At 42.7% G+C, this 27,945-nt stretch overlaps 1 protein-coding gene across 6 annotated transcripts in view; it reads right to left on the bottom strand.

Annotated features, from left to right (window-relative positions):
- eps8a (epidermal growth factor receptor pathway substrate 8a) overlaps positions 1–27,945 on the bottom strand; it is a 60,464-nt gene that overhangs the window by 28,276 nt on the left and 4,243 nt on the right. The window contains exon 1 of one of the 6 annotated variants that reach the window (XM_042078385.1): positions 9,975–10,153. The exons of the other annotated variants lie outside the window; for them this stretch is intronic. The gene's annotated coding sequence lies outside the window, so the exon portion shown is untranslated. Of the gene's footprint in view, positions 1–9,974; positions 10,154–27,945 lie in introns of those variants that run through there. 6 annotated transcript variants of the gene reach the window in all.

Consider the following 27,945-nt stretch of genomic DNA (forward strand, 5'->3'; position numbering starts at 1 on the left):
CTTCAAAAGATTTTAATTATTCTCAAGCGAGGCCACTTTGTCTTTGATAGTGTACCCTAGTTGTTCTAGCCACTTTGTTCCCTACTTGGGCACCAGGTGTTGGATGCAAATTGTCTTTCCACAGAGTTCGAACAACAAGCAGTGGAGAGTTACAATGGAGCCAATTAGGTAGACTGTCGCACCTGCGACCCAGTGGGTACCAAATAATCGCATGCGTATCAATGTGCGTGTCAGTCAACGTAAATAAAGTAGTGGAGCTAGGCGTACAGTACATCTAATCGTGGTTTAATCTGCACCCCCGACTTCAGCCAAAAACACAAGGTCATGCCAGCCTCCAGTCCACGTCCCCAAGTTCAAACTGCACTGGGACCAGTGCCGCCGGTTAACCGATTAGCAGAGTGCTTTTCCAGAAATGAAGGGATGTACTGTTAAACCGGAGGTAGCGAGTCACATGCTGTGTCCTGTGGTTGCGCTGTTTGCTTAACTGGTTTAGATACATGCTCTCAGGTGCCGACAGGAGCATAGAAGCTTACCAAACCACAACACTGGTCCACTTGAGTAGAGATCTACACTAGTGTTCCTAAAAGCATTTTTACATCAGACATACTGGTCTAAAGTTCAGAGTTTTCTTTTCCAGATTATAAATTAAAATTATGGGACTAATTACAAAAGAGGATTATGATGTAATATGCTTAAACTTAGATTTCATGCAGCGTACAGTACCACCTACACTGTTACAGAGAATTTGGAGATGTTAAGCAGTGAAAAAAAAATCCCATTTTGAGGTGGAAGACGAGTGTAACTCAAACGTGCCGACACTCTTGCAAAGGGTTATAGGTTTTCAGGGCTAGTCACGTGGAGGCACGGCAAGGTAAGAGCACTCTCAGAGAGAACTCGGGATCCCAGGCCACCAGTGATCCATATGGCGATTAAAAGATAATTAGAAAAGGAACTCCCTCTGAAAAGCCACCGGGGGGATTTGCGAAACACCTCCAACTAATAAAAAGATATTCTTAAATGAAATGCCTGCAACACAAGGGAACGTCAGAAGCAATCCATTAGGCATGCACACACATGTATGTATGGGTGTGTGTGGGTATGTGTGAGTGAGTGAGTGAGTGAGTGAGTGAGAGAAAGAGAGAGAAAAGACAGAAACTGTGTACGTGAATATTTGTGTGTGTGTGTGTGTGTGTGTGTGTGTGTGTGTGTGTGTGTGTGTGTGTGTGTGTGTGTGCGTGTGTGTGTGGGCTGAACAAGCAGTTATAAGTAGCACCACTGAATCACCGTATGTACAGTCAAGCTCTCTGATTACTTTTCCCATGCCCACCCCACCGCCCACTCCCCATCTTTAAAATAGGAAATCTCACTCTCCCACTGCACCACTCGAGGCCCCGTCACCATAACAACATCGCCAGGATACCTATTCCCCAGGGGTGGGTTGAACACCTATTGGATAACTCTGAGGGGACTAAGCCCTGACTGTACTATGGTGGGTTGGTACTAGCAACCATGACACCAAGGATCTAATATATTCCAAGTATGTAAAACATGTAAACCTACAAAGTATTCTTCTCTATATCTCCTCTGTATCTAAAGTCAGTTTAGGAATGAAAGACAACTGGGAAGAGGCTGACCATAGCCAATACACTGAAGGGAATGTCAACTGATATAACTGCTGTTAATGCAAACAATTGTAGGTGATGCCCAGGAGCCTAGTCCTCTTCTCGTTGCTAATCTCGTTGCTAACATGCTAAACCACAGTACAATGAAGAGTCTGTAAACAGTGGTTGTGACTATACACAACCAAAAGTAACATAGAACACTATTTCATGACCAGAACACAAATGTGTAAAAAGGCAGCAGATATGCTGATCATCTCTACTCATATGAAACCATACCTAGAATGCTAATCAGGTCTGCAAAGCACAAAAAAAGAAAAAGATTCTGTGGAACACGGACGCCAGCAGAGTGCAAATTCCAGTCGAGCCCATCTAGGCAATTATGCAAACTATTGTTATTCATATTTGACTGAATTGAGCATTTTGAATAAAAAGAATGGGACCCCTGCCTTTTTTTAAAAAAATATCTCACATTCCAAATCTAATAATGAGCATGTAATTCAATCAAGAAAGCCTGCTTGTAAGTAGTTTCATAAAAACTGAATGCCGGAATTTCCATCGACAGTTACAACTCCCTTCAGTAAAAAAATAGATCCACCCACACTTACAGTTGAGCTGAGAGAAAGATCTAATGTACGGACAGCCCTGATGCACAGCTACGATAGCAGCACATGGCAGGGCCCTTAGGGTCCTAGTACACTTTCAAAACAGCTATTCAAGACACATAGAAACAGACTGCCTCAACAACCAACGGAGGAGTTAGTAAAGAGGGTTTCTTTAACCATTAAGTATTAAGACTTGTGTAACAGTGCCAAAGTAAACAAAGTATCATTGACTTCATGTTCCAGCACTTTCACTGTTGACTGTGAGGATTCAGGTGGCTAAAGGCTTGGGCCAGCAGGGGAATGGAAAACTGGCTACAAACACACTGACAATGTCCAGGATCAACACGATCTCTAGTGGATGGAGCAGCAAAGTTAGTGTTTGGCATTGGTGTTTTATACATTACTCATTCTTCTTCATTGGACTGACACTCTTATCCCGAGCGAGTTACAGTGAAATTACTACAGGGACAGGAAGCTTCAGGTGTTCCATTTGGATGACCAGATTCCTAACCAATAGAACACCACCAATCAGAACCACTAAACTACTACCTCAGTCATTTGTTCGTTGTTCAGCAGCTGCCTGAAACGTGGAAAAGCATAATGGAACATGTACTGTATAAGGCACAGTGTTGATGATTGATGGCAGCAAGCAGTGTATGATGGTTGTTCTTATAGGTACTGTGTGTGTGTGTGTGTGTGTGTGCCATCTGTGCGATCGATTTTTGGCACAGAGGCCAAAGCAAACACAGAGATGGACAAACAAAACAAATAAACATTGTAATATTTGTCCTGTGTGAATCTAAAATAGAATATCGGTAGGTGATACACAAGAAGTAAGAAGTATCTGTCTGTGCAACTTCCCTTCCCTTGTTTAGCTTTGCTGCATTCTGTAGTAGTTTGCTGTGGCTTCATTCCACAGACTTTATGAAGACGGCCTCATTAGCAAACATCTTTAAATGGATCACATTGTTCCCCAAATGCATGTGTCCATTGGTGCAAGCTTAGGTCAGCCTTAGGTGAGAACAGGCAAGGCCACTTTTGTCAATGTCTAGTTAATGATTGAACAGAAGCCATTCATTCACATTGAGAATCAATTTCCCTCCTGGTGGCACGGGGAAGTGGTCCAGTGTCAAAGCTAAAATTAGCCTTGCGCCGTCAGACGGAGTAGGCAGTTAGCAGGTGGATGAGACCGAGCTTTAGGAGACGATGAAAAAAAAAAATCCCCCACCTACGACAACAACAAAGCTTGACAAATCCAGCCACGATTAGCCTCTTAGCGCAGACCTACAACCATCAATGTTGATATTTGGCCACACCGTTAGACATGAACCCCACTGTGGATGTCAAGACTAAAGACAGATCACAGTCTTGTATTAAGCCAACATCATTCAAGTCTTCAGGATTAGGAAGTAACAGCGTAACTCAACCCGATTCCATTAAATAATTGATCTAGATGTCAACTGTGGCAGTTGATTCAGGATTGGGAAACTTCTGTTATTCAGGGTGCTGAACTTTGGTGGCCTTTATATCTGAAAACAGGTATTTTTCTACAACAATAGCACTATATGTCAAAAGTTCCTCTGTACACTGTATGAAACAGGCAAAAATGGGCAACTTCTTATGGATAACTGGCTAACTTCAAGTCTCTTAGGTCTTCAACAACAGATCGAAAGACAACATTTCACAATGCAAAGAAAACATTCTCTTTCAAGAGCTACTCATTTCATGACCTCTTTATAAAAGTGTAGAAAAACCCCATTGCAGCTACATGTGGGCACCATCTTGAATCGGAGCCAATAAAAACCTCATAGAGAGCGTGGGATGGCTCCCTGCGTTTGGCAGCGCTAACAGTGGCCTGGCAGACAACTCCAACACTTGAGATGCGACAAATATATTAGTTCCGGTTTCCCACACTATCCCATTAAAGGCGAATCATTATACCGCTGTCTGAGGAGGGAGAGGGGAGGAGCGCTGGACAAAAGGCCTGAGGGGAGGCCGCCTTGAGGGGCTGGAGATTGTGCTGAGAGCTGCAGGCTTTTTAGTGGCCTAGCTGTGATGGCTGGGGGCCCACGCTGGCCAGAGGCCAGGAGAGACAGTGTGTGTTTGGCCAGCAAGCCAGGAAGCAGTGGCCTACGCTCAGGAATCCCTATGGAGATCAAACACCCACTCAGATCCTCACAAGCAAAACGCGCGCACACACACACACACACACACACACACACACACACACACACACACACACACACAATCACAGACAGATAACACTAGGGGGTGATCATCTGAGGAAGGCCAGCTCACAACTTGAGGAACTCAGAGGATATACAACCAAACATCAATGAACACACACACACACACACACACACGGAAACATGGCCTAAATCACACTTGTATATACTCAAATACATACTGTACGTATATGATCATACAATAACACACGTCCTGCATGCAAATAGTGTTCCCTCTCACATGGCACATGTAACGTGCTCCAGAGACAAGATAGCAAGAGGAGTAAAGAGAGGGACAGACACAGGAAACTAGACTGGACCACAATCAAATGTAAAGCACACAACATACACTATATAAAGCCTTTCAACTTGCACTGAACTGCTCAAACAGTCAATATCTACACAAGATCAAAGTGTCATAGCATGAAGCCCAGTCAATAACTCTGGCCTGGGATAGCGAGCCTTCCACTGAAGCGTTCGATTATTAACTACGGACAGATGTGCCCTTCCACTGTGCCAGTACCAGTAAAACCATATGAGATCATGCGTGTGAAAAACTCAAAGGGATGGACATTTGTGGACCCACATGCCAAAAGCAGATTACAACAGATAACTAGACACACACACACACACACACACACACACACACACACACACACATGCATAATCAATTACTCTCCAAATGTGTTCATGTTGGAAATCATACTGCCTGGCTGAGAACCAAAGGCCATTTCCCTCATGGTTATGACTCCATTACAAATGAGACCCCAGGAAAATGGAAGTAATGCCACAACATATACAGTACGAGTGTCCATATGTCACTCCCTTCTGTTAACCCTTAAAACAGTACACTCTAACAGAGATTTATTAGAGATCACAGTACAAATGTGGTCTTAATCTTTAATTCATTGGAAAAACAATAAATCACCACTACCACTGGAGTAACAAAACCAGAGGAGACAGTTTATTTCTATTCAAAATGACATTTATGTTTGCCGTTCATTTATTGTAGCAGTTCCTTGGTGCACTACACTTTGCACCTGGTGGCTGAGTTTTGACCTGATGACCCTGCGGACTCTCATGTGTCGTCTTGGGGCTTTTGGTCAGCTGGCAAGGACGGGTGAATCCCAATTCAAAAATGCTGCTTTCAGCCTGATGTCATGGACCAAGCTCTCATCACACCAACTGTGATTGGTAAACTCAATAGTCCCCCTGTACAGTGGCTTGTGTGTGTGTGTATTTGGAGAGAGTGAGAGAGAGAGAGTGAGAGAGTGAGAGAGAGAGAGAAAGAAAGAGAGAGAGAACAGACAGATAAAGGGAAAGAGAGACTTTCTGGCTCAGACACTACCTGCTGACTGATGCGTATGAATGATTGATGAGACCGGCCGGGCGTCAGTATTTGGGTCACAGTGAACGCTTGGTGGCACCGGCCCTAATCATCAACATCAGAGCTCAAAGTACCTTCACCAAAACAAGAGTGAGTGCACTGGAGCCAGCCCACCAACATAAAGCCATGCACTTCACTTCACAGTTTACCATTACTACATCATCCAGATGCTCAACAGATTGGTCAGTCAAGCACACTAAATACTTTCTCACGCTGAGAAAACTAACAAGCAATTATTCAATGGCTTTCTATCACAATACTTTATACTGGCCTGAACAGTGGCAATCCTACACATAACACCACTAGTAACCCAGTCAATGAACTGTAGCTGTACTAACACATCACAACAACTGACTTTTTTTCCAAAGCACAACCCTATCTGCATGGAAAAGTCTGATCACACAATCTCCATCTCCCTCTTTATCTAAAGCGGGTATCTTGAAGGCCACGCTGCACGCTTTGCATCGCCATAATCCCCACGCACGCTGCCCATGCAAATCCGACCCGCTCGCTCTAAGGAGCTGGGGCAGCGGTAGGCGGTGGGGTGGGGTGTGGCGAGGCTGGCGGCTCGGCCACGTGTCTGTCAGCGGGGCCATTGTGCTGGCGGCTCTGCCACTCTCCGCTCCCATTCAGGGCTTGTTTAGCTCCGGCGTTTTAGCCACAATCAGACGGCGGCTCCTCTGGTGTGCCGCTCGCGGTGGAGGGGGGTGGACGGGCTGCAAATTGGGCCTTGCGTTGATGGAGGGTAATGGGAAGGGGGATATCACAAAGGCCAGGCAGACGACTCACGAAAGAAGCGGTCAGAGGTCATTCTGTTTCATCATTGGTCATCACATCCATAATAGTAAAATGGCTCATATTTCTGTGTTAGAGAGCACTCGCAACTTCAACACAATGGAAAGTAAAATGGAAAAAAATAATGCTAGACACGTTGTAATAGTGCCTAATTTAAGTAAATACCATTATTATTAACTAAATCTAACTCTTGTTCACAGTGCCATAATGCAGGAGAAAATGCATTATGCATTGTGCATATTCTTTATTTCTTTGTCCAGTTAACATTGCCATACATATACAGAACAGCCCCCACAATCAAATTAACTCAACTGGATCCACTCATGAGTTATTGCACTCATTTGAATAGTATTTTCAGTGGTGTGAAGAAAATGACCCATGCTGTGTCACGTTATTTAACATGGCAACACATAAACGTGTTTTGTTCCCAAAGACATTTTATGACGTGCACACCCTATAATAAAACACCTATTGTGAGTTGTACATCCGATAGTAAAACCTACAGTAAACCTACAGTATCTTCAACAGTCTTAAGAGTCCTTGATGACGATATCCTTTACAAGGTGTTCCCTCTTCCATAAATCTTCCACAATCCCAAGCCCAGCACTGTTTGGACAAATATTTGAAATGATCAACACCTGGCACATCAGGTGACCCTAACACCCATGACGGCCCCAACACACCTGACTGCAACAGCCAGATGGGTTCAAGACGTTCTAGGAGACACACCTTTGAGCCCACCCACCTGGCCCTCTAAGGTGTTCTCACAGGTAAATCATTTAAGTTGCCATGGACACAAAATTACACAACAGGTGGAGGGTCAACAGCGCTTAAAAAAACAAAACAAAGGCCCATCCCCAGACACCAGGGGCTGAGTACTATGTTACATAACAGAGAGAGAGAGAGAGAGAGAGAGAGAGAGAGAGAGAGAGAGAGAAAGAGAGAGAGACAGAGAGAGAGAGAGAGAGAGAGAGTGTGAGAGACAGAGAGAGAGAAAGAGAGAGAGACAGAGAGAGAGAGACAGAGAAAGAGAGAGAAAGAGAGGATCCTCGGACATCCCTGCTGAATGGTTAATAAGGAGCACACGGCTCCTTATCGTTGGGTCTGTTTGCAGAGACAAGCCCTGATGGCCACATGTACGACTCTCTCCCTCCCTCCCTTCTTTCCATTCTTCACTCCCCTCCTCCCTAACAATGTTCACTTTGTGTTTGTCGTCTCACTCTCGGCCTTTGTCCAGCTCTGCTCCTTTCTTCCTCTCTTTCACTTTCGGTGTTTGTCTCTCTCAGTCTCTATCTATCAGAGATGGGCCCATATTAAGCTATTGGGGAGAATCTGCTGGGATGTTCTACAAATGGGAGGAGCAGGGGAGGTTAGTGTGTATGTGTGTCTGTGTGTGTGTGTGTGTGTGTGTGTGTGTGTGTGTGTGTGTGTGTGTGTGTGTGTGTGTATCTTCTGTATGTGTGTATGCAGATGCGCCATGGTGTGAGAAAAAGAGAGACATGAGGAGAAAAAAGGAATCTTAAAAAAAACCCATCCAGAGTGTTGGCAGTTTCCATGGCAACAAATACAGTATATTAGAAGAAAATGACCTCTGCCCATTTTGCTACGTCGGCTGCGAGGCTGCCCCGAGGCTGCCCACTGTATTCATGTGGATCATTAAAGGGCTGACTGAACAGTGGCACAATGCTGAAATTTCAGGATGGCCGCTACGGCTTTGTCCACCTGGTAAAGACAAATCCAGCCCACTGATACACAATGCTCTCCGGACTGTGCTGGACTCTGGCTGTGCCTCCCCCACAGCCTGCCCTCCCTGGATACACAGAGTGGGGACTTTCCAAACCAACACTTTCCTCCTGTGGGAGTTTGCTCGCAAAAGAATAGGGCCGTTAACCAACATCGCCAAAGATAGTGAGGAAGGTAACGCAGCGAGAGAAAAAGAGAGAGAGAGAGAGAGAGAGAGAGAGAGAGAGAGAGAGAGAGAGAGAGAGAGAGAGAGAGAGAGAGAGAGAGAGAAAGAGAAATAGAGAAGGTGTAATCAGATTAGCCATTGATGTCGTCATTTCAAACTGCTTAGCAAACACTGGTCATTCACAGGTTAAGATAACATGACGGGTTTTGGGGGTCAAGTGCCCATCTGATCATGGGAAGAAGTAAACAGTTCAACATTTGATCAAGATAACCTTGAAGAGGTTAAAGACCACGTGATGGGTTTCATCATCCACAACAACAGAAGTACAGTGGAGCTTGCACAAACCAGTTGTTACGACAAGGTACGAGGAATTATGTGATTCTGAAAGAATGAGAAGTGTTTGTCAATATTTCCTTGTGTTCTCATTTTCAATCCTTTTACTCATTTGTTTTTTCTGCCAACCAATACAGATGTGCAAGAACACCTATAAAGGGATCACAAGGAAACATAATTCTTTCACTGTTCATTTACAATTACATCATTACTGGGGATAAAGAAGCCTTTGGACTACACAACCAGGACTACAGATTAAAGGCAATGGTCAATTATTACACCCCTGGTCTGAAGCCAGCAATATAAACAGTACAGGTCACGACACACACACACACACACACACACACACACACACACGAAGAGCAGCATTCATTCAGCAAAACTCTGAGCCCCAGTAGCTCCCCACTAGCTAATTTAAGGTCACCCAGTGACAGCCACGTGGTGAGCCATGGCAACACTCACTGGACAAGACTTGTGGGGATAGGATCTTAAAGCTTTAATCTCTCCTGTGTTAACACTATGGACATCCTGTTCAAATTCACGCGGTCATATTTGCTCGTATGTGAAATGTTCTTCCAAATATACAGTACGCTTGACACCCAACGAAGTAAGTCACCGGGCTGAAAAGGGAGTAATTCCCCCCTACCTGCGAGTTAAAGCCATCTTGGGTAACCTTTATTATATAAAACATAACCCCTTTGAAGTAATTGGCAAGATGTTATAACGCAATTATTCACTGCCATCCATCCCTTTTCCGTTATGTTTTTTTTTTTAAATTCTACCAATTACATTGTAATGGCAACATTTTATTCAATTCAACTTTGCACTCTCTTCTACGCTTCTTCGTAGTCTCTTAAGCACAGTCATCATTGTCTATCTAGTGACTCAACAAACGTCCTGTATAACATCAACTCTGTTAGTACGTAGACAGGCGGAGTCAGGCTACAACTTTGTATAAATCTGGCAATAATGTAGGACCACTGAGACGCAAATCTAATAATCCTGGCCTAGCCCCCGTCCGTTAACAATAGCATATTAAGCAACCTTTCACCGGTTTTACAGATAATGGATCTTATCCAGATACATGGCCCAGAAGCTTACCTGTCTGCAGGCTTACATCATAGATCCCAAGGCCTTAAACATCCACACACAGGATGTAACACGTCTGTCCTGAACGATTTCTTCCCCTTTCTTTCCAGAATGGAGGTGTAGAAGTAGCTCCTTTCTCTTTCTACCCCTCCCTCCTCTTCTCTCTCTCTTTCTCTCTCTCTCTCTCTCTCTGCCCCTGTATCTCCCTTGCCCAGTGGAACCTTAAAGAGGATTTGTAAGGAGATTTACATCCCCCACATCCACACAGGCGCGCACACACACACACACACACACACACACACACACATAATCCACCCCTCTTGTACAAAGAACACTGGGAGAGGCCATGAGGAACTGGACCTTGACCATGTGCTCCTCACTTAGAGAAACAAATGGATGGAACATGATCAGTTCGAACTAAATAAAAATTGGCAAACTTTTCTTGGAAGATCTGTACCAGGATGATTAGACAAAAACTATTTTCACAACAACCATTTCCATAATAATATATGGTCTATGCAGTTTCACATTCAGACAAGAATTCTATGCGTGTATATGGCTACACAGACAATTTATATGTCCTAATCTCATATAGTGATCCAATTGTTACCTTGCCTCGGGCATATGGGCCAGTGCAATTGGTCATGAACAATCACTTACCATATATAGCTGTGCACTACCAGTGACGAGATTAAGCTTAATTCAGGTGGATAAGTCACATGAACAAACTAGTACTAATAATTAAGACTATAAGTGATTCGCCAATGTTCAATATGAATATGGATTAGACTTGTCCAAAAATATACTTACATAAAATAAAAACCATGTTATGCAACAGCAGAAGAACACCACATCAATACAACGTGGTAATCTTACAACCATCTGTGTGCTGCTATGTACACAGACCACAAGGACAGAGAGAGAAAGAAAGAGAGAGAGAAAGAGAGAGTCATCCTTTACTTGCCTGTTGAAAGGGGTTCACCATGTGAAACCAAGGTCCAATGTGGGGCTTGGTCTGAGATCAATACCAGCACGTGTTGGCTAAACTGGGTTGGCACAAACAAACAAACACACGCCCACGGGGAGCAACAGCCACCTCTTTGTTTTTCACGGGCACGTCCTTTGTTCACGTGGTCTCGTCACGGAAAAACTGGGTTCATTGACCAATTCCAAATACTTGAATGTAAGTCCCTCCACCTCTTCCTCTCCCTCTAGCTCACTCTCGATTTCTCACCCTCACATACTTTTCTTCATCTCAATGGTCTTCAATGGTTACCCAAGTAGATGGCTTTCACGTATACAGGGACAGTCCTCAGAGGAAGAAGACACAAGTCCCAAACATAAAAAGGTGTGTTATGACACCTTAATGAAAATATTAAGTAAGGTGACACACATAACACCTCTTGTCTCTCTGCTGATCTCAAACTACTTAAACTTGAAAGACTAAGATATTGTCCAGTGGGCACCAGTAAAGTGGAGTACAAAGGCAAATATCGGAAGCACTCTTTTGAATGACTTATCTTGATGAGATCAATTTTGACACAATCATCCACATAACTTCACTGTAACTTCCTCTGTTGCCGTGACGGCCGTCAATAACACATCTTATCACCAGTTAATGACAAAGCCCTGTCACAATTCAAAACAGTGATGGCACAGCCTCCTCTGTAAGCACAGGTACCTAAAAATAGAGCGACGTGGTTTATTGTCTTCAGATTTAGTTAAGGTTTTTTTTAAGGCCCCTATTCATTTGAGTCAATGCTTCATCAATGCTTCAACAATTACATGGCTGGTCAGATGTGGTGGCATTTCAAGCTCATGCAACAAGGGCTTGCAGTTTGCCTGGTTGAGGAAGAAGCAGACATTGCTTCCTGAAACAATAAAGAAAATGGGCAGCAGGAAAACAAATAAGACCGTGCCAGTCACAATCAGACAATATTACAGGCAATAAACCACAGATGTGCATTGCTAAACATTGGCACTGGCAATATTCCAAAGCTAATTCTAATTTGCCACAGCCATAAAACTAAAATACATTTTCAATTATCAACATCCATCCATCATTAGCAGTACTTTCTTAACATGATCATAAAAACACACACACAAAATATGGACCATCTTCAATTAGATTAGGTTTATGACAATATTTTCTCTTTTACCCCCTCAATCTCTGAATGATAATCTGCAAACAATTAAAAACAACTTTTTTTTACAACAAAATTACCCAATCCAAGAGTTGATTACATGATGACTTCTCTCCACTTATACTCAAGCTTCTCTTTGACTGTACCTGTGAGTGCCCTATTCAACAGCACGTTGCCGATGGCAATGCATTAAATTCATACAAGAAGGAGCATGCTGGAACAGATGAGAAGTGCCGTCTGACTGTTAAACACCAACCCAGCTGAAATAGAGCACGCTGCGGCAAATCTGGGCTCTCCAGCCAAAGGGAAAGCTGTAGAGAATGATTACACCACTGAAAATCTGTACATCAAGCTATCCACTGTAGCATAACATGACCAGAAGCCTCCAGCAGAGCTGCACAATAGCAACCCAATCAGGACAGCATTGCTCTTGCAAAAACATATGTCATCACTACTTCATTATTATCATACTGTAGTTACATAATTAGTTGAACAGTTTGAGTTATGGCATTATGGCGCGTCACATTCAGTTTCAATTGGACACATACTGAAAAATGTTTTGTAGAATTTTTAAAGAGGGACGCATCGTTTGCTGTTGGAGTATTTTGTTTCAATCCCCTGAGAGAATCTCTTCCTGATTGTCTTCTCGTACTTCCTCTACTCTATCTGCAGGTCAAGTCTTGCTTTCTTTCCCGCCTCCCTCTCTCTCTCTCTCTCAAACAGGTCTTAACCTTCAAGATGGTGGAAGCTCTCCAGACTCCACAGGCCTATAAATACCCATTTTCAGGAGAGGAGAGCAGAGCAGCGGCTCTCCCGCTGGGCACTGCCAGGAGAAGGAGAGGCGGCCGCCTCAGTGTTAACATTCTCCCGACGTTCCTCCTGGTGAGGGCAAAGCTCTCCCCGTTTCTTTCTTTCATGGTCTTCCTCTGTTTCTTCCTGTACTTTTCTTTCTTTCTCTTTCTTTTTTAATCCTTCTTTTCTCTCTCTCTCTCTCTTCTTCTTTCTTTCTTTCTCTGTCGCTTACTCTATCTCTTTCTAAAGAAAACCCATGCATGAAACACATGTCTATTGTAAGATCTGATTTGCAATCTACACACACACACACACACACACACACACGCATACGCCACCAAGGAGGAGTTTCAGAGTGTGAACAGGCCTGTGTGTGAATGACATCCACAGCGTCACACACTCACACAAATCTCAACCCCTTGCTGTGCCACACTTCCATTTCATTTTCCATGTGCTAATGTTCGTGTAGGAGGCAGCAAATGGTCTTTCTTTAAGACATTTCAGAGAATCCCATTCCGTGTCTGTGTGCTGTGAGAGTGGTTGTGGTTTTGCTGGACAGATGGATCTAACAGACATGCTGCATGAATGCAACGGCTAACCAGTAAACACTTCTTTTGAGATCACTGGCTCTGATATGATCACAGACTTCAGCACAGAGGTGACAAAATAAGATCAACTAGCAGGCTGAATTATCAAATATATCAGAAAATGGACCATCTAATTAAATGAGCCTGATAACACAACTATTACAGCTACAGCTCAACATGATGACTGAAGCCCTAAAATCAGCATGGAACAGATACAGCTATTATGACATGACACCTAGTATAAAAAGTACTGGTAAGACAGGCCCCAAAAAGTACCCTACAGTAAAAAAAAAACACGGAAATAGCATTACAATTTCACAAATGCTCTGCCACTTAAAGAAGCACTATGCAACAATTTTAGCAAAAATGACCTTAATTATGCAGGTTGAGAATCGTTCTGATGGTTCTACAACACTTTCTGGGTCGTTTGGTGGGTGCTTCGTCTCCCCCTATCGCTTCTCCGCGGAAAAAACAAATATGCAACTTTCTGTTCCGGGCCGAACACATCCGGATGTGACTCAGCGGAAGTATCTAATCGCGCCTCGAAAATGTAGTCAGATTCTAGTTTCGAAGAAGACTGCAAAATGCCGACTTGGCTTTGTTGCTGTTGAAATTGTAAGTAGCCTACCGTTGGGTGAACTTCGTTTTTGTAGTGTGGTTTGATAGTCTCTTGAACAATGTGTTTGCTCGACCGTTTTATTGTGAGCTGTATGTGTTTAGCTTGGTTTCTTGATGGCTAGCTCACTAGCTAGTGGGGGTTTAGCATAGCAGTCACTTGCTACCAAAGCTGCAGGGGGAGCTGTGTCGTAAAAAATGCAAGCCAAATCTGGCAGAAACCCAGAAACAGCGAAGGAATAACCAGACCTGCATAGGGCTTGTTTAAGATGACAAGGTCAGACAGGTTTAGTTCTTGTAGGTTCTTCTGAGAAGTCCTCAGGAACGAGTGTATGAGTCAGATGCAAAAAGGAGAGCGATTCAACAGTTGCTACAGCAAACACAGGTTTTTATAGTTATCAACATCCCACTGCAAACACACACACAGGTACAAATGCACCCAATATAAAAATGTATGAACACACAAATGCTGAGGCACATACTCCAGCCACCCCCAGACAAACGCACACACTGTTTTACAACTAACCACCCTCCTCTGGGGGGTATTCCATCAACCTTGCTAATGAAGGCGGCGCTTAACAGAAATAGCCTGGCTTGAACTAGTGTAGACTTTCACTTGGGGCTGAAGCCATTCCATTAACTGAAGTTAGCGGCATCTTGGCCTCGTTTATTCAAGCGAGGTTTAGTTCAGCTTCATCTCTGCTCGTGCATGAGGTAGAACAGTAGACCAAAACAGTAGATTGACGAAAAGAGGATATATGTCGTAAAATTAAGACAATACTAGACGATTTCTGTTCAATTTGGCAAGCGCCATCTAAAGGATTTTCATCGAAAAAGTCATCAAATTTAACAGAGAGAAAAAAAAAAAGATTAATTGGAGAAATTGGAGAATAATGAAAGCATAGGCCTACATTTAAAACAACAATGCTAATGGTTTGAAATAAATTACGAGTTTGATTAGCTTCACTCTATACAGTCATACAGTCTATGCTTGAACAAAACGAGTGAATGAATAAATAGTATAAACTGAAAACAACTTAGGCATATGGATATTCAAAACTAGGTATAGCCTATGTTCTTAGATTACTGTAAAAGAGTTTACTCCAAATTATTTTCTAGGTGTAGGTGGTCATAAAATAAATTAGTATCAACATAATAGTATTGTTTTATATTGTATAATAGTAAGTCCCAAAGTGTTTGAAATATAATTATCTGAAATGCAATATGGCTTTCAATTTGTCATTTATGCCTAGTATTTAATCTGTGTAGCACACAGTTGATTTGACATTCATGAACAATCATTGACACATGAAGCAGTTTTAATTATTAGCTGCCTATAGGCCTACAGGCTACAGAATTATCCTTTGGCTTGCATCAGATATAATATAGCCCACTGGCAAAGCATATTAGCCTACTGTCAATGAACAGCCTACCAAATGTGTATGACCCTTTGTCAACAGTATATGTCTTTAATTAAAGAGTATAACTAAAAATGTCATTATCAAGGTGATAAGCTATGTAGCCTTAATACTTTGTATGGGAAGCGAACCTGTGAACATGTAAGAATGTAACTCCTTTGCTGTGTCGTCTCGCTGCACGTTACACCACCACAGAACGTAAATGACGTAGAGTAGCAAGATCTCTAGAACCACACGCATGTGAAGTTTAAGTGAAGTTTTAAGTCGCATAATCTTCATAAATTCTTTGGAGCAATTGGATGTGTAAATCCATGCTTGGTGACACTGTCGGAAAAAAAATTCTAGGCCTACTTCTATTTTTGAAGTTGTAGGCTACAGGTGACAAAAGCACAGGTTGACGGAACCATCTTTTTGGACTCGTTTTCCGACTGATTGGGTTTTTTTTTGCAACACAGCTTAATTTAGCTTGAAAGTTAACCTGCTACGGAGCAGGTTAGTTCTGTGGCATAAATTCTCATTGTTACCAAGCTGGGATTCACGTTAACCTCATTAATGGAATGGAATTCTCACTAAAATTAGCAAGACTTATCGAAATAAGCCAGGTTTGGCCTTTAGCGAGGTTGATGGAATACCCCCCGGGTCCACTGGCACACGCCTAGGCAAGTGCAACAGGTCATTTTCATCTCCTTGTATGTGAGCATTAACAGACATTGAGAGGAAATGCATGTTCAACTCTGACAAGAATAATTGGTTAAACTTTACTTGAAGGTATCTACATAAGAGTGACATGACACCGTCATTAACGTGTCATAAACATTATAAACAAGTCATAAATGTTTATGACATAACGCTTCTGTCAAGTGTCATTCGGTTTTTGTCATGACAAGTTAGAGTTAGTGTTAGGGTTATGACAGTGTCATGTCCCTCTTATGTATATTCCTTCAAGTAAAGTGTTACCGAATAATCTGTCAAGAGAATGAAGCGCTTATTTCACACAGCAAACACCTGTGGTCCTTTGTCATCCAAGCTGATCATACAAGCCGATTCGGTCACCAACATGTAGTCTACACCTGACAACCAGGTGTAACTTAATCAGTCGCATAGTATTTATCTTAACAGGGGCACAGTTAACTATATGAAGGCACTAAACTCTTCCCTCCCTTCATCTTTTTATTCCATCTCCCACCCACACGGACATTTCAGTTGGGCTTGCCTTGGAGCGATGAGCTGTCACAGAGCGTAGGGACAGAGGGCGTGAGGGAAGCGCGACAGACACAGATGGAGTGACTGATGTTGGGCTAAATATACATAGATCCCCTCAGACTCTGGGCAGGCTGCGTGGCGAGCCCCCTCCATTATCTCCACCAAACTCAAGAAAGAAAACAACATCAACAAAAACATCATCTCCATAGCACTGCATCTGACTGTCACTTGCAGACTGGTCGTTGAACCATTTTGTTACTCAGTGTGCTACAAGGACAAATGTCAGGAGAGGTAAACAAAGACCAAACGAGCTGACTTCAGCTCGGAGATTAACCTATCCTGCTGTTGTGTGATCAGTCAGTCAGGAAGGGAACCACAATGAACCGAAGACGTGACAAGACGGTGAACATTTCACACATGCCGAGCTTAGTAGGTTAAAGCTTATCTCACGAAGTGATTGTCAGGGTATCTTTCCTTTCTGACATACAAGGTGTAGATACACTTGTAGTTCAGAAAACAAAATGGAGGATCTAAGGACAAGCATTGCTTGAGCCTGGCTCAGTAGGAGGTTACCTGTGTAACAGTTTCTATTGTCGTAGCAAGGGATTAATCTACTAATTAATGACTCGTAAGTTTGTGTGTGTGTGTGTGCTTGTTGGAGTCACAGAAGGTTAAGTTAAACCTTTTAGCGTATGTGTGAACTATTACGTCAAAAGAGATCACCACACATATAGTGCGCTCATGCTCATGGGAAATGGGACTGTTCCCATTTCAGGACTCCCCACCCCCGATATCTCCTGTGGTGTGTCGTCACGGTTACCGACAGAAGCCTAGTAACCGGCAGGACAAACAGCATGTGAGTTTTCGTAGAAGGAATGTCAAGACACAGAGAGCCTTCTCTCTCTCTCTAAGCACATGGGATTTCCTGGAACATCCCCAGTCCAAAAGGTCTGGTCAAGGTCACCTCTCAATGTCAAAGCAGGGAATCTGGTAATGGCAGCAGTCACAGCAAACTTGTTCCAGGAGAGCCAATCACAGCCAAGTGTGAAATGTTTAGTCTCTCAGAGATTTTTCCACTGATGTGAATGGAAAGGAATTTGAGTGATTAAAAAAAAGTGCTGAAACTATGCTAAATTAAAATGTACCTTCAATAAATGGAAAGGGATACAAATAGCCACACTCCACTAAACAAACAGAGGCACCAAAGAACTCGTCCCATGCAGTAGATTCCTAACTAATTTTATTCAGTTTTTTTTGCTTTTTAGCCTACAGTACATGGAGTGCAGAGAGAAGTTAAGGTAATCGGGCCAAAAACTGCCTTGTCACTCTAAGGCCATGTGTCACTCATTCACAGCTCATGCGTCCATGGCATGACATCTGCTCATAGCATGCCACAATGGAGACCTTGGAGGAGGAGAGAAGAGTGCAGCCGGGTCATTCCACGTCAATTCAACCAGGGCCCACGCACTTAGGTCTCAAAAAATTCTGAAAAAATTACCAGGTGTACCTATGTTACCCAGGAGACACACTGTAAAATTACTCTTATGTAAGATCAATACTTTCCAAGATACAGCCAGTTTTACAGGGGGAGGGGGGTGTCGATTTTGTCCGGCCTCTTTTTTTTGTCAAAGTTCACAAGCCCACAGCGCAAGAACTAAACCATGTAGGAGGCTCAAATTTTGCATGCTGGTACATAAATAGGAATATTATGTAGCAAAATCATCACGTTTGGTCTGGATAATCCTGCATGGTCATAGCTGTCCCTCAAAGTTGATACAAATTGTATTGGAGTTTTTGGCTGGGCTCTGTTTAAGCCTTCAAAAGACATATTTGTACTCAACATAGGCTCTTGATTTATTTTCCTTACTGAGATAAGTAGAAACACTCTCACAAAAACAATGAACAGAAAATAAATTCCTTCAGGGTCTGAACAGCAGACCTTAGAAGTCTAAAAAATAATTTTGGTTCTCATTTTCAGAGCACCTAAACACCTTGTGGGAATATACAAAGATTTTTTTTAATATTTTTTTCTTTATTCTCCATGATCTTTTTTCTTTTTAAAAACACCAATTTGACTCGTCTTATGCAAATCTTTCTTTTTCACTTTCCACCCTGAACATGGGCAAAATGCACCATTGACATCAATATATTTTGTATAGAGCTACCACAGGTTACTCTATACAACCACAGGTGGCAGTGTGGTGAGTCTATACAAAACATATTGATGTCAATGGGGCATTTTGCCCATGTTCAGGGTGGAAAATAAAAAAGAAAGATTTGCATAAGACAAGTCAAATTGGTGTTTTCAAAAAGAAGGGATCATGGAGAATAAGGAAAAACATATTTAAAAAATCTTTGTATATTCCCACAAGGTGTTTGGGTGCTCTGAAAATGATAACCAAAATGATTTTTCAGACTTGTGAGGTCTGCTGTTCAGACCCTGAAGGAATTTATTTTCTGTTCCTTGCTTTTTGTGAGAGTGTTTCTACTTATCTCAGTAAGGAAAATAAATCAAGAGCCTATGTTGAGTACAAATATGTCTTTTGAAGGCTTAAACAGAGCCCAGCCCAAAACTCCAATAAAATCTGTGTCAACTTTGAGGGACAGCTATGACCATTCAGGATTATCCAGACCAAACGTGACGATTTTGCTACATACTTTTCCTATTTATGTACCAGCATGCAGAATTTGAGCCTCCTACATGGTTTAGTTCTTATGCTGTGGGCTTGTGAACTTTGACAAAAAAAAGAGGCCGGACAAAATCGACACCCCCCTCCCCCTGTAAAACTGGCTGTATCTTGGAAAGTATTGATCTTACATAAGAGTAATTTTACAGTGTGTCTCAAAGTCAAAGTCAGCTTTATTGTCAATTTCTTCACATGTTCCAGACATACAAAGAGATCGAAATTACGTTTCTCACTATCCCACGGTGAAGACAAGACATATTTTACCAATTTAGGTCCACAGACAAACATAACATTCAAGTAAACAAAAAAGTAAGTAAATAAGTAAATAAGAAAGTAAGTAAATAAGTAAATAAGAGGGCACATATAATAATGAAAAAATAAGAGCAGCAAAATGTGGTTGAAATTGTGCATAGACAGTCAATAAAAATACTAGTGCAAATACAGGCCAATAAAAGGCTTGGGTAGTTCTGTTTGACCTAAGTAAGAAGAAAGTGACATAGTGGTGCAAGTTATGTAAGAGCAGCAGAAGTGTTGTGTTTTCAGGACAACAACACCAGTTGTAAAGTGTACAAGTGTACAAGTGTGCAAGTGTGCAAGTGGAGAAGTGCAGGCGGCCATTTTGGATTCCAATGTCCAGGATGTTATGTAGCTGAGGGTGGAGGGGGGAGAGGAGGGAGAGAGTTCAGCATCCTTACGGCTTGGTGTATGAAGCTGTTGGTGAGTCTGGTAGTGCGGGAGCGCAGGCTTCTGTACCTCTTCCCAGAGGGCAGTAGATCAAACAGATTGTGAGCGGGGTGACTTGCATCACTCACAATTTTGGTCGCCTTGCGGGTGAGGTGGGTGGTGTAAATGTCCTTCAGAGAGGGGAGTGAAGCACCAATAATCCTTCCAGCTGTGTTCACTATGCGCTGCAGGGCTTTCCTGTTCCTGTTGTGTCTCCTGGGTAACATAGGTACACCTGGTAATTTTTTCAGATTTTTTTGAGACCTAAGTGCGTGGGCCCTGGTTGAACTGACGTGGAATGACCCAGCCATTTTTAGACCAGTAACAGTCTCTCCCAGCATAACCTTTGACACCTAAGCAGGACAGTTACGGTAGCAGGCAGATAACTCTTGTCAAATCAATGAATTCCTGAAGCTTTAACGTTAACAATGCTAATGGCAGTGGAGTTGTAAATCCGCAAGAGGACTAAGGCTGTTGGTGTTGATGCATCTTTGAGCAAAACTGTACAGAAGCTTCTTCATGCAGGTCACAAAGTACAGATCCTTTTCAAAGAAATGTGAACTGCAATTAACGGTCCTGTAAGTGAAAATAGCTAACACTATAAATCCAGGCCTTGGTCTGTGATGACATGGCTTAGATTAAGATTACCAGCACAGAAAGGAACAGTAAGGTTGTTGATATCTTATCAGTCAATCAAATGACACGCCGTCTTTCTGTGCTCCGGAAGCAAAGGGTTGACAGGCAGCAATTGTGCACGGCTTAGTCCCAAGCCACTCTCTTCATTTCCCACGATACATAAACCAACATTTCAACTGTGACTCATCTTATCAAGAGGAAACATTAATCTCAAATTCAGTGTGACGTTGTAACACGCTGCATCAACCCAATACAGTTAGCAAGCACGTCTGGATGTTGAAGGTAACCTTTTTGATCAGGAACTTGACATGGTGCCCACTTTCAGGTGACTGCTCTGATAAACCATTTGGATAGGTTCTTTAACTTGGTGCCAAGGCAACAATTAAGCAACACGTAAAACCAGATACTGACGATACATGCTGTATGTACATGTGTTGCCAAATGCAAATATCTGTCGTCACATTAATACAAACAGAAAATCAAGCGTACAGGAAGATAGTGCTTGCACATACAAGGGGGAACTTAGTCATCCTGAGACTAGTGCATGTTGAATGACTTTTCATAGAAAAGTAAATTAGTCATCCTGAGACTAGTGCATGTTTAATGACTTTTCATAGAAAAGTAAATTATTCACCATTATTCTAGGAGAGCCTAGAAGTAAACACAGAAGTCTTGCTATGGCTGTCCTCACCTAAAACATACACAAAAACACACAAATAAACACCCACAGAGATAGACCAACCAAAAAAATTCACCAAAATATTTCCATTTTAAGTCCTTCAAAGTATTTTTTAATTTGAACCATATCCGCCCTAATCCAGTGCACCCACTGAGGACTATAAATACACTTCATACCACCAACACATTGGCAAGTAAGCAACCCTCCCAAAAGCCTTAGTGCTTTATTAATGTTCAGGGATGAAGTTGATAAAGTGTGAACCTGAGTGTACAGCATGGCAATACAGGAACTCTACAGGGAGCTCTTTTGAGCTGTGAAGTCAATTACCAACGTCAGAGCACCCAATTAGCATTCTATCCACTCTATTTAAAGGACTGTACTTAAGGGCGGTTGGTTGATGGCCCTCGTCTCATTTCGCTCAGCTACACATTGAGCGTCCCCCTGATCGCTGATGTCACATACCCCGGGCTTCCATAGGGCTGCATTGATGTCATTAGAGAAGGTCTTTAACCTTGCGCTACTGATCGGCCGAGAAGCCCAGGACACAGAGCTGCTTCAAGACCAGCAGAGAGCAGACGGCAGGTTGTAATACTGCTTAAAGAGTATAGGCTAACAGCGGTCCATCTGGACACCTTGAATATCAGTGTGTAAGCTGCCAAAGGGCATATAAACCTGTAAACAGATCTACTAGGCATGAAGAATGGCCTGGTGAAAGCAGCAAGAAACCACTACACTACCTGTTAAGAAGTCTATTGTTTTGAAGAAGATTAAATATGACTTCTTGTGAAGAGGTAAAAAATCTGAAGTAAAAAAAAAAAATCTATTACACTGAAAGGATGTTTTTTTTGTTTGTTTTTTTTTTAACAAAAAGCACAAACAATGATGCAAAGAGCACAGAAGGAAACAAGCAGTCTTTCTCAGTCCATTATTCATACAATGAGCAAAGGATCAGAGAACAGCTAAGGCCAAAGTCTAGCTGGTCTTCCAAACAATGCATTCTGAACGTAACAAGACTTGACTGAAATGGCAACAACTACCTCCAAATAAAATAATTTTAGCCATTTTCCCATGCCATGTAAAATATACATTTAAACAAATCATTAAAACAAATCGTTCTGCCTTAAAAGATGGTTATACATGGACTACTCTGTATTAGTGGGTTACTAAGAGTCTTGCTTTGTGTTGTGTCCTGGCGAGTACAATGGGAGAGGTGAGCACCGACTCACTTGGACAGACCACCATGTAAAGGGTGCACCTGCCAAGGCAGCATAAAGCCAGAGAACAAAGAGCCCTCATCACTAAGTCATGAGCAGAGACGCAACCAAAGGCTACAGACCTCATAACCTGAGAGAACTTGAGAGGGGTACGCCACACACACACACGTACACACACACACACACACACACACACACACACACACACACACACACTACTGACTTCTGCACTGTGGCCAGATATTCAAAGAGATCATATTCTCTCCGAATCAATGGAAAAAGTGTATGTTAGTAACCAAAAGGTCAAATTTAGTCAAATTTAGTTAATGGCTCCTCATAAGCCCTCCTCTCCTCCAGCTGCCCATTCACTGTGTCCAACTCCAGCATTCACACACAGTCCTGGCTCTGTCGAAGAGAGACCAATGTAGTGACTTACTGTACACCAAGCCATCAACAAATCCAGCCAATCAACATGTTCCTACAGTACATGAGCGCAGAAGGGAGGGCTATAAATTGATCAGTTGTGGAGTTCAAATATCAACAACCTCTCACCAGAATGGTGAGCTGCACCTTTAAGGTACAGATGAGGGATACATTTTCACCAGAATGGTGAGCTGCACCTTTAAGGTACAGATGAGGGATACATTTTCACCAGAATGGTGAGCTGCACCTTTAAGGTACAGGTGAGGGATACATTTTCATCAGTATGTGTAGCACCCTGGAAATGAGCACCTGAGTGGTAGGACTTTGCTCTCTACCTGCTGAGCTACAGAAAGACTCCTGAAACATTACCCCACCATACCATCCCCTACACTCCATGTTCTTAATAGGGCCACACCAGTAACTGCAGGAAACGGACATGGTCATTGAAAGATTATGACATGTTTTAGCAATGTTCTATTTATCTTCTGGTGACACATTTACAAATAATGCCATTAGATGAGAAATGGAAAAAAATGCAATTATGCATTTTGATTTTGTGTAAAAGAGTCCAGATACTCACAATAACTTACAAATCACTGTTCTCAAACAATTTCGACTTGCAGGTGGTCAAAAAGAATTGGAAAGTGCACAAATCCCCGCTAATACTGTTTTAACAAGCTTTTAAAACACAACTATGGACTAATCTTTCATGCAAAGAGCCTAAGGAATTCAACAACTGTGGTGTTAGGACCCGAGCTGAGTTAATATGCTTTTTTTTACCCCTCTGATCCTCTCCCGTGATTTACTCTTTTGAAGGTCACAAGAGCATTAAAATATGAAATTCCTAAACATCTATTTTAAGTCTGCATTCCAGAAAAACAGCTTCATAAGGCCTTTCCTTTTTACAGCTGTGAGGACCTCGAGTCACTAATTAAGCTAGCCACACGTCAAACTATGAGCTAAACATGCACTTGAGACACGCGGGCGCGCGCACACACACACACACACACACACACACACACACACACACACACACAAGGGCAGGAGGACAGAAAGGCCCACAGGGCTGTCTATCATTCTTTGTTTACGGAGGGATCACACTGTTTACTGGCAGCTTGATGGCAAATCCATACCTCAAAAAGTCCTGCACTGCTCAGCTTCTCTCTGCTTCACTCCAGGCTCTCTGCTCTGCTGGAGAACTCAGCACTGTTCTCTTCAAGGATATCGCCTTTTCAATTGGTATTACAAAGGTTGAGCTGACTGTGAAATTATTTGGCTACCCAAAGAGGACCTTTGCATTCATTCATATGCAACTGTTTTATCTAAGTGATCATCTTATCAAATCATCATCATCATCATGTAGTATAAGATGACAGAATAGGCATAGACGAGTTCCTGCACTTTCTTTCTACATGTCATGATTTCAGAACACACACATACACACACAGCAGGGGTGCTATGTCCTCCTCCATGCCTCCAGCTCAGAGACCAGATGAACTGCTATCCCATTCAGCCTCTCTGCATTGGTGATGTTGTGATTTCAGCCTAATCACTGAGAAGAGCACTACCCTATCTTCAGTCAACGCCCTGTCCACACACACACACAGTCTAGGGGATGCCTCAACCCCTGCTGTTAAAAACACGACAGTAGCATTTTCTGATTTACAGCAGTATTGTCTTTTACCAAAGGCAAAAACAAGACAGAGAGGAAGATAGAGAGATAACTAAAATATAAACAAACAGAGAGGTACCCTCAGAGGCGAACGAGAGATTCCTCTTCCAGACACAGATGACAACAGTGGCTGACTTCTTTGGCTCCATTTCTTATGCACACAGCGAGGGGGCACACAGCGAGGGGGCACACAGGCCCCTACCAGGTCCCCTCTTGACCTAGAAACACAAAAACTACTCCCTCTCCCACTCTTACAGCCTTTCCACATAACTCGCTATGATGTCTTCTTCCCCCCTCCCCTCATGACAGATAGCAGTTCAGGATTTCACCCTTCATCACGGATAAAGAGGTCAAAAGTTTGAACAATTAGGATGCACTTGGACGAGGATGAAACAATTGTGGCAGGTCGGGCTGGAGTCCAAGGCTACTGTCTAAGCACCGGTCGGGACTGGGCCCTGCCAAACCGCTCTTCCGGGTGGAAGGAAAGGGCTAAGCAGCCAAGTGACCGAGAAGAGGGTCAGGGAGATGGTGGTGCTGTCCATCATTATTATAAGTGCTGTCCATCATTATTATAACAGTGTCTTTGAGTCTAGTACATTTACATTGACACATTCAGCAAATGTTTTTTTTTTTTTTATCTCAACTGTACTTACAGTACAGTTAAATGTGCTATATGGAGTTTTATCTTAGCTTAAAAATTAAAAAATTACCTACTACCATTTTGTGCTATATGTGGTGCATGATTAAATACAGTACAATGCAAGTCAATGGAAGTGTCGTGTGGCTGCGTTTCAGACAACTCAAAACCTACAGAATGCCACAAAGCACTTCTAAGGCGCAGATGTAATCAGTATTGTGAGATTAAAAGCATAACTCTGTGTTGGTGGCACACTGCTTTACGCTGCAGGAACACAGCAGACATAGTTAAAAATGAATGCAGTAATACAATTTTTAAGACTTTAAAGCACTGAAACAAATATTCTGTGATTCACAACAACAACAAAAAAAAAATGTTGTGTCGTTTTGGAAGATTTCTTTGGGGAGAGAGAAGCGTAGTGTTTGTTCATTCTTTTTTTCCATGCCGTGTTGTTGATCTTTGAAACCACTACACTGCAAAAAAGGAACTTGCAAAGAGCACTACAGAAAATAAAAACATGCATGAAAGGATGTAGTGAATCAAGACAGAAAACAAAAAGAGGAACAGGGAGCATCCCCAGGACGCCTCTGCTACTGGATCCATCCCAAAAACCAACCAAAAGCAAAATACGAGTCTGGTTGTTATGGGTGAGACGGCGCAGACCTACTGCAGAAGTGCCCATTCAGCTCTGGTACACTCTTGAGCAAGAGAGTCCAGTCTAACGGACAAAGGAAGGTCAACGCTTGACAGGAGATTGTGAAAGCCGCAGTGTTTCCCCCTCTGTCTCTTCTCAATGAGACCCCTGTCTGTGAATATTACCTGGATACTACCATCTTGATCTAGAAGAGGCGAGTTCTTGTAGTTCAAAGAGGAACTTAAGATCCCCCTGTGACAGACCCATTGAACCTTCTTTGGTGGTGACAGTGATCGCTATTCCAACTGATGTTAGTCTTACTGAAGAACACCCAATCTGACAAATTTAAGACCAGCACCACAAAAGCCTAACATAATATGACAACGCTGCTTCTATCCTGGCCATTAAATATAATGGCCTGGTCATTCTCCCTCTCTTTTGTAGGGCTCTGTTTTTTTTTGTCAGTTGACTGAGTCAGCATCTTTCCCAATACTGGATGTGACACCGCTACATATAACTACTGGATAATAGGCCCCCCTGGCATTGTGCTTACACTGCACTTTGATGAAGTCAATAGAGATTGTGGCACTGGAAACGAAGACCAGGACATGCTATAAATGGATCCCACAAGGTCTGCTGTGGAATTTAGTGTGATGGGGTAACAGTGATGAATGCATGAGGCCGATTCAGATAAGACAGCAGGGTGATCTCATACAGTATTCAGCTTGACTCCCAGTCCCAAATCAAATTACACGCAGCAGTGATAACAGCAGCATTGCGAGAGGGAAAAAGTCCTTCCATTTCACCTCCATTTCTTCATGGTGGTAAATAACTTTCATGCCATTTCATTTTGTCAATGTATAATTCCCTTTCAAACGTGCAGGATGTGAATGGCGTGGTGAAAGGCGTGTAAAAGAAGATTGTAGAACATCTCAGCTATGTTGTGTATGAGCACAGGCACATCACACAGATCTACACAACAGAAAAGGACGACGCTTGAACATACAGTTGATTAGCCAACACCTGGATACAACTGAATACGAGATCATTTACATTGATCTTCCTCTTTGCCAGGAGCGCGACAGAAGCACCCTAACGTCAGGCCACTTCCCTGTCCGTGGAAATCTCCCCAAGACTATGTGCAGGACTGTCTCACTCTGCTGTGTTTATGTGTGGTCGGACGCTGGCCAACAGGAACAAGGCAGGCAACAATAGGCAGGCCTACTGTGCACTAGCAACACCCGCAGCCCTAGGATAATACAGCGGGCCTAAGAATAGACAACAATCAAGGGCCTAGGTGACATCAGAGATAAGAGTGGAGGAAACCCCTTCAATGGAGCCGAAGGCAGCCCAAATGGCTCTACACTCGTTGCCATCACAACCCACTATTACCACATAAACAGAAGGGAGCTCAATGTCAATGACACTGATTAGGAAAAGAAATGATGGTAATGATGATGGTGGTGGTGATGGTGTGTGTGGGGGGGGTGGGTGGGGGGGGGCTTGTTTGAATGATAAATTCTGTTTCAAGAGAGCTATTCATTATGGACCTGAAAGGAGAAATCCGGTGAGTTTTCCCATAGATTCTCGCAGCCAGGCAACTACAGTGCTACACTCTGGGGGTATGTCCATGAGCTCCCATTTACATACCCACAAAGCATAACACTGTAGCTGCCTGGCTGCATTAGCTGCTGGCTATAGCAACTCGAGCTAGGTAAAAACGATTGTTTTCGAGTTCTTTTTGTACCAACAATACTCGGTGACCTTGAGAAACGAAGATCTATGTGAAAAACTCGCCGGATTTCTCATTTAATCCAAGTAAATACAGTAAAGACACAATAGTGGAGGAGAAAAATCCAGTTCACATCAAGTTCATTAAGCAAATTCCTACTTGCAGACAAATTGGCACATTGTAAATG

Source organism: Alosa sapidissima, chromosome 22, assembly GCF_018492685.1.
Source record: "Alosa sapidissima isolate fAloSap1 chromosome 22, fAloSap1.pri, whole genome shotgun sequence".
Taxonomy (NCBI): Eukaryota; Metazoa; Chordata; class Actinopteri; order Clupeiformes; family Clupeidae; genus Alosa; species Alosa sapidissima.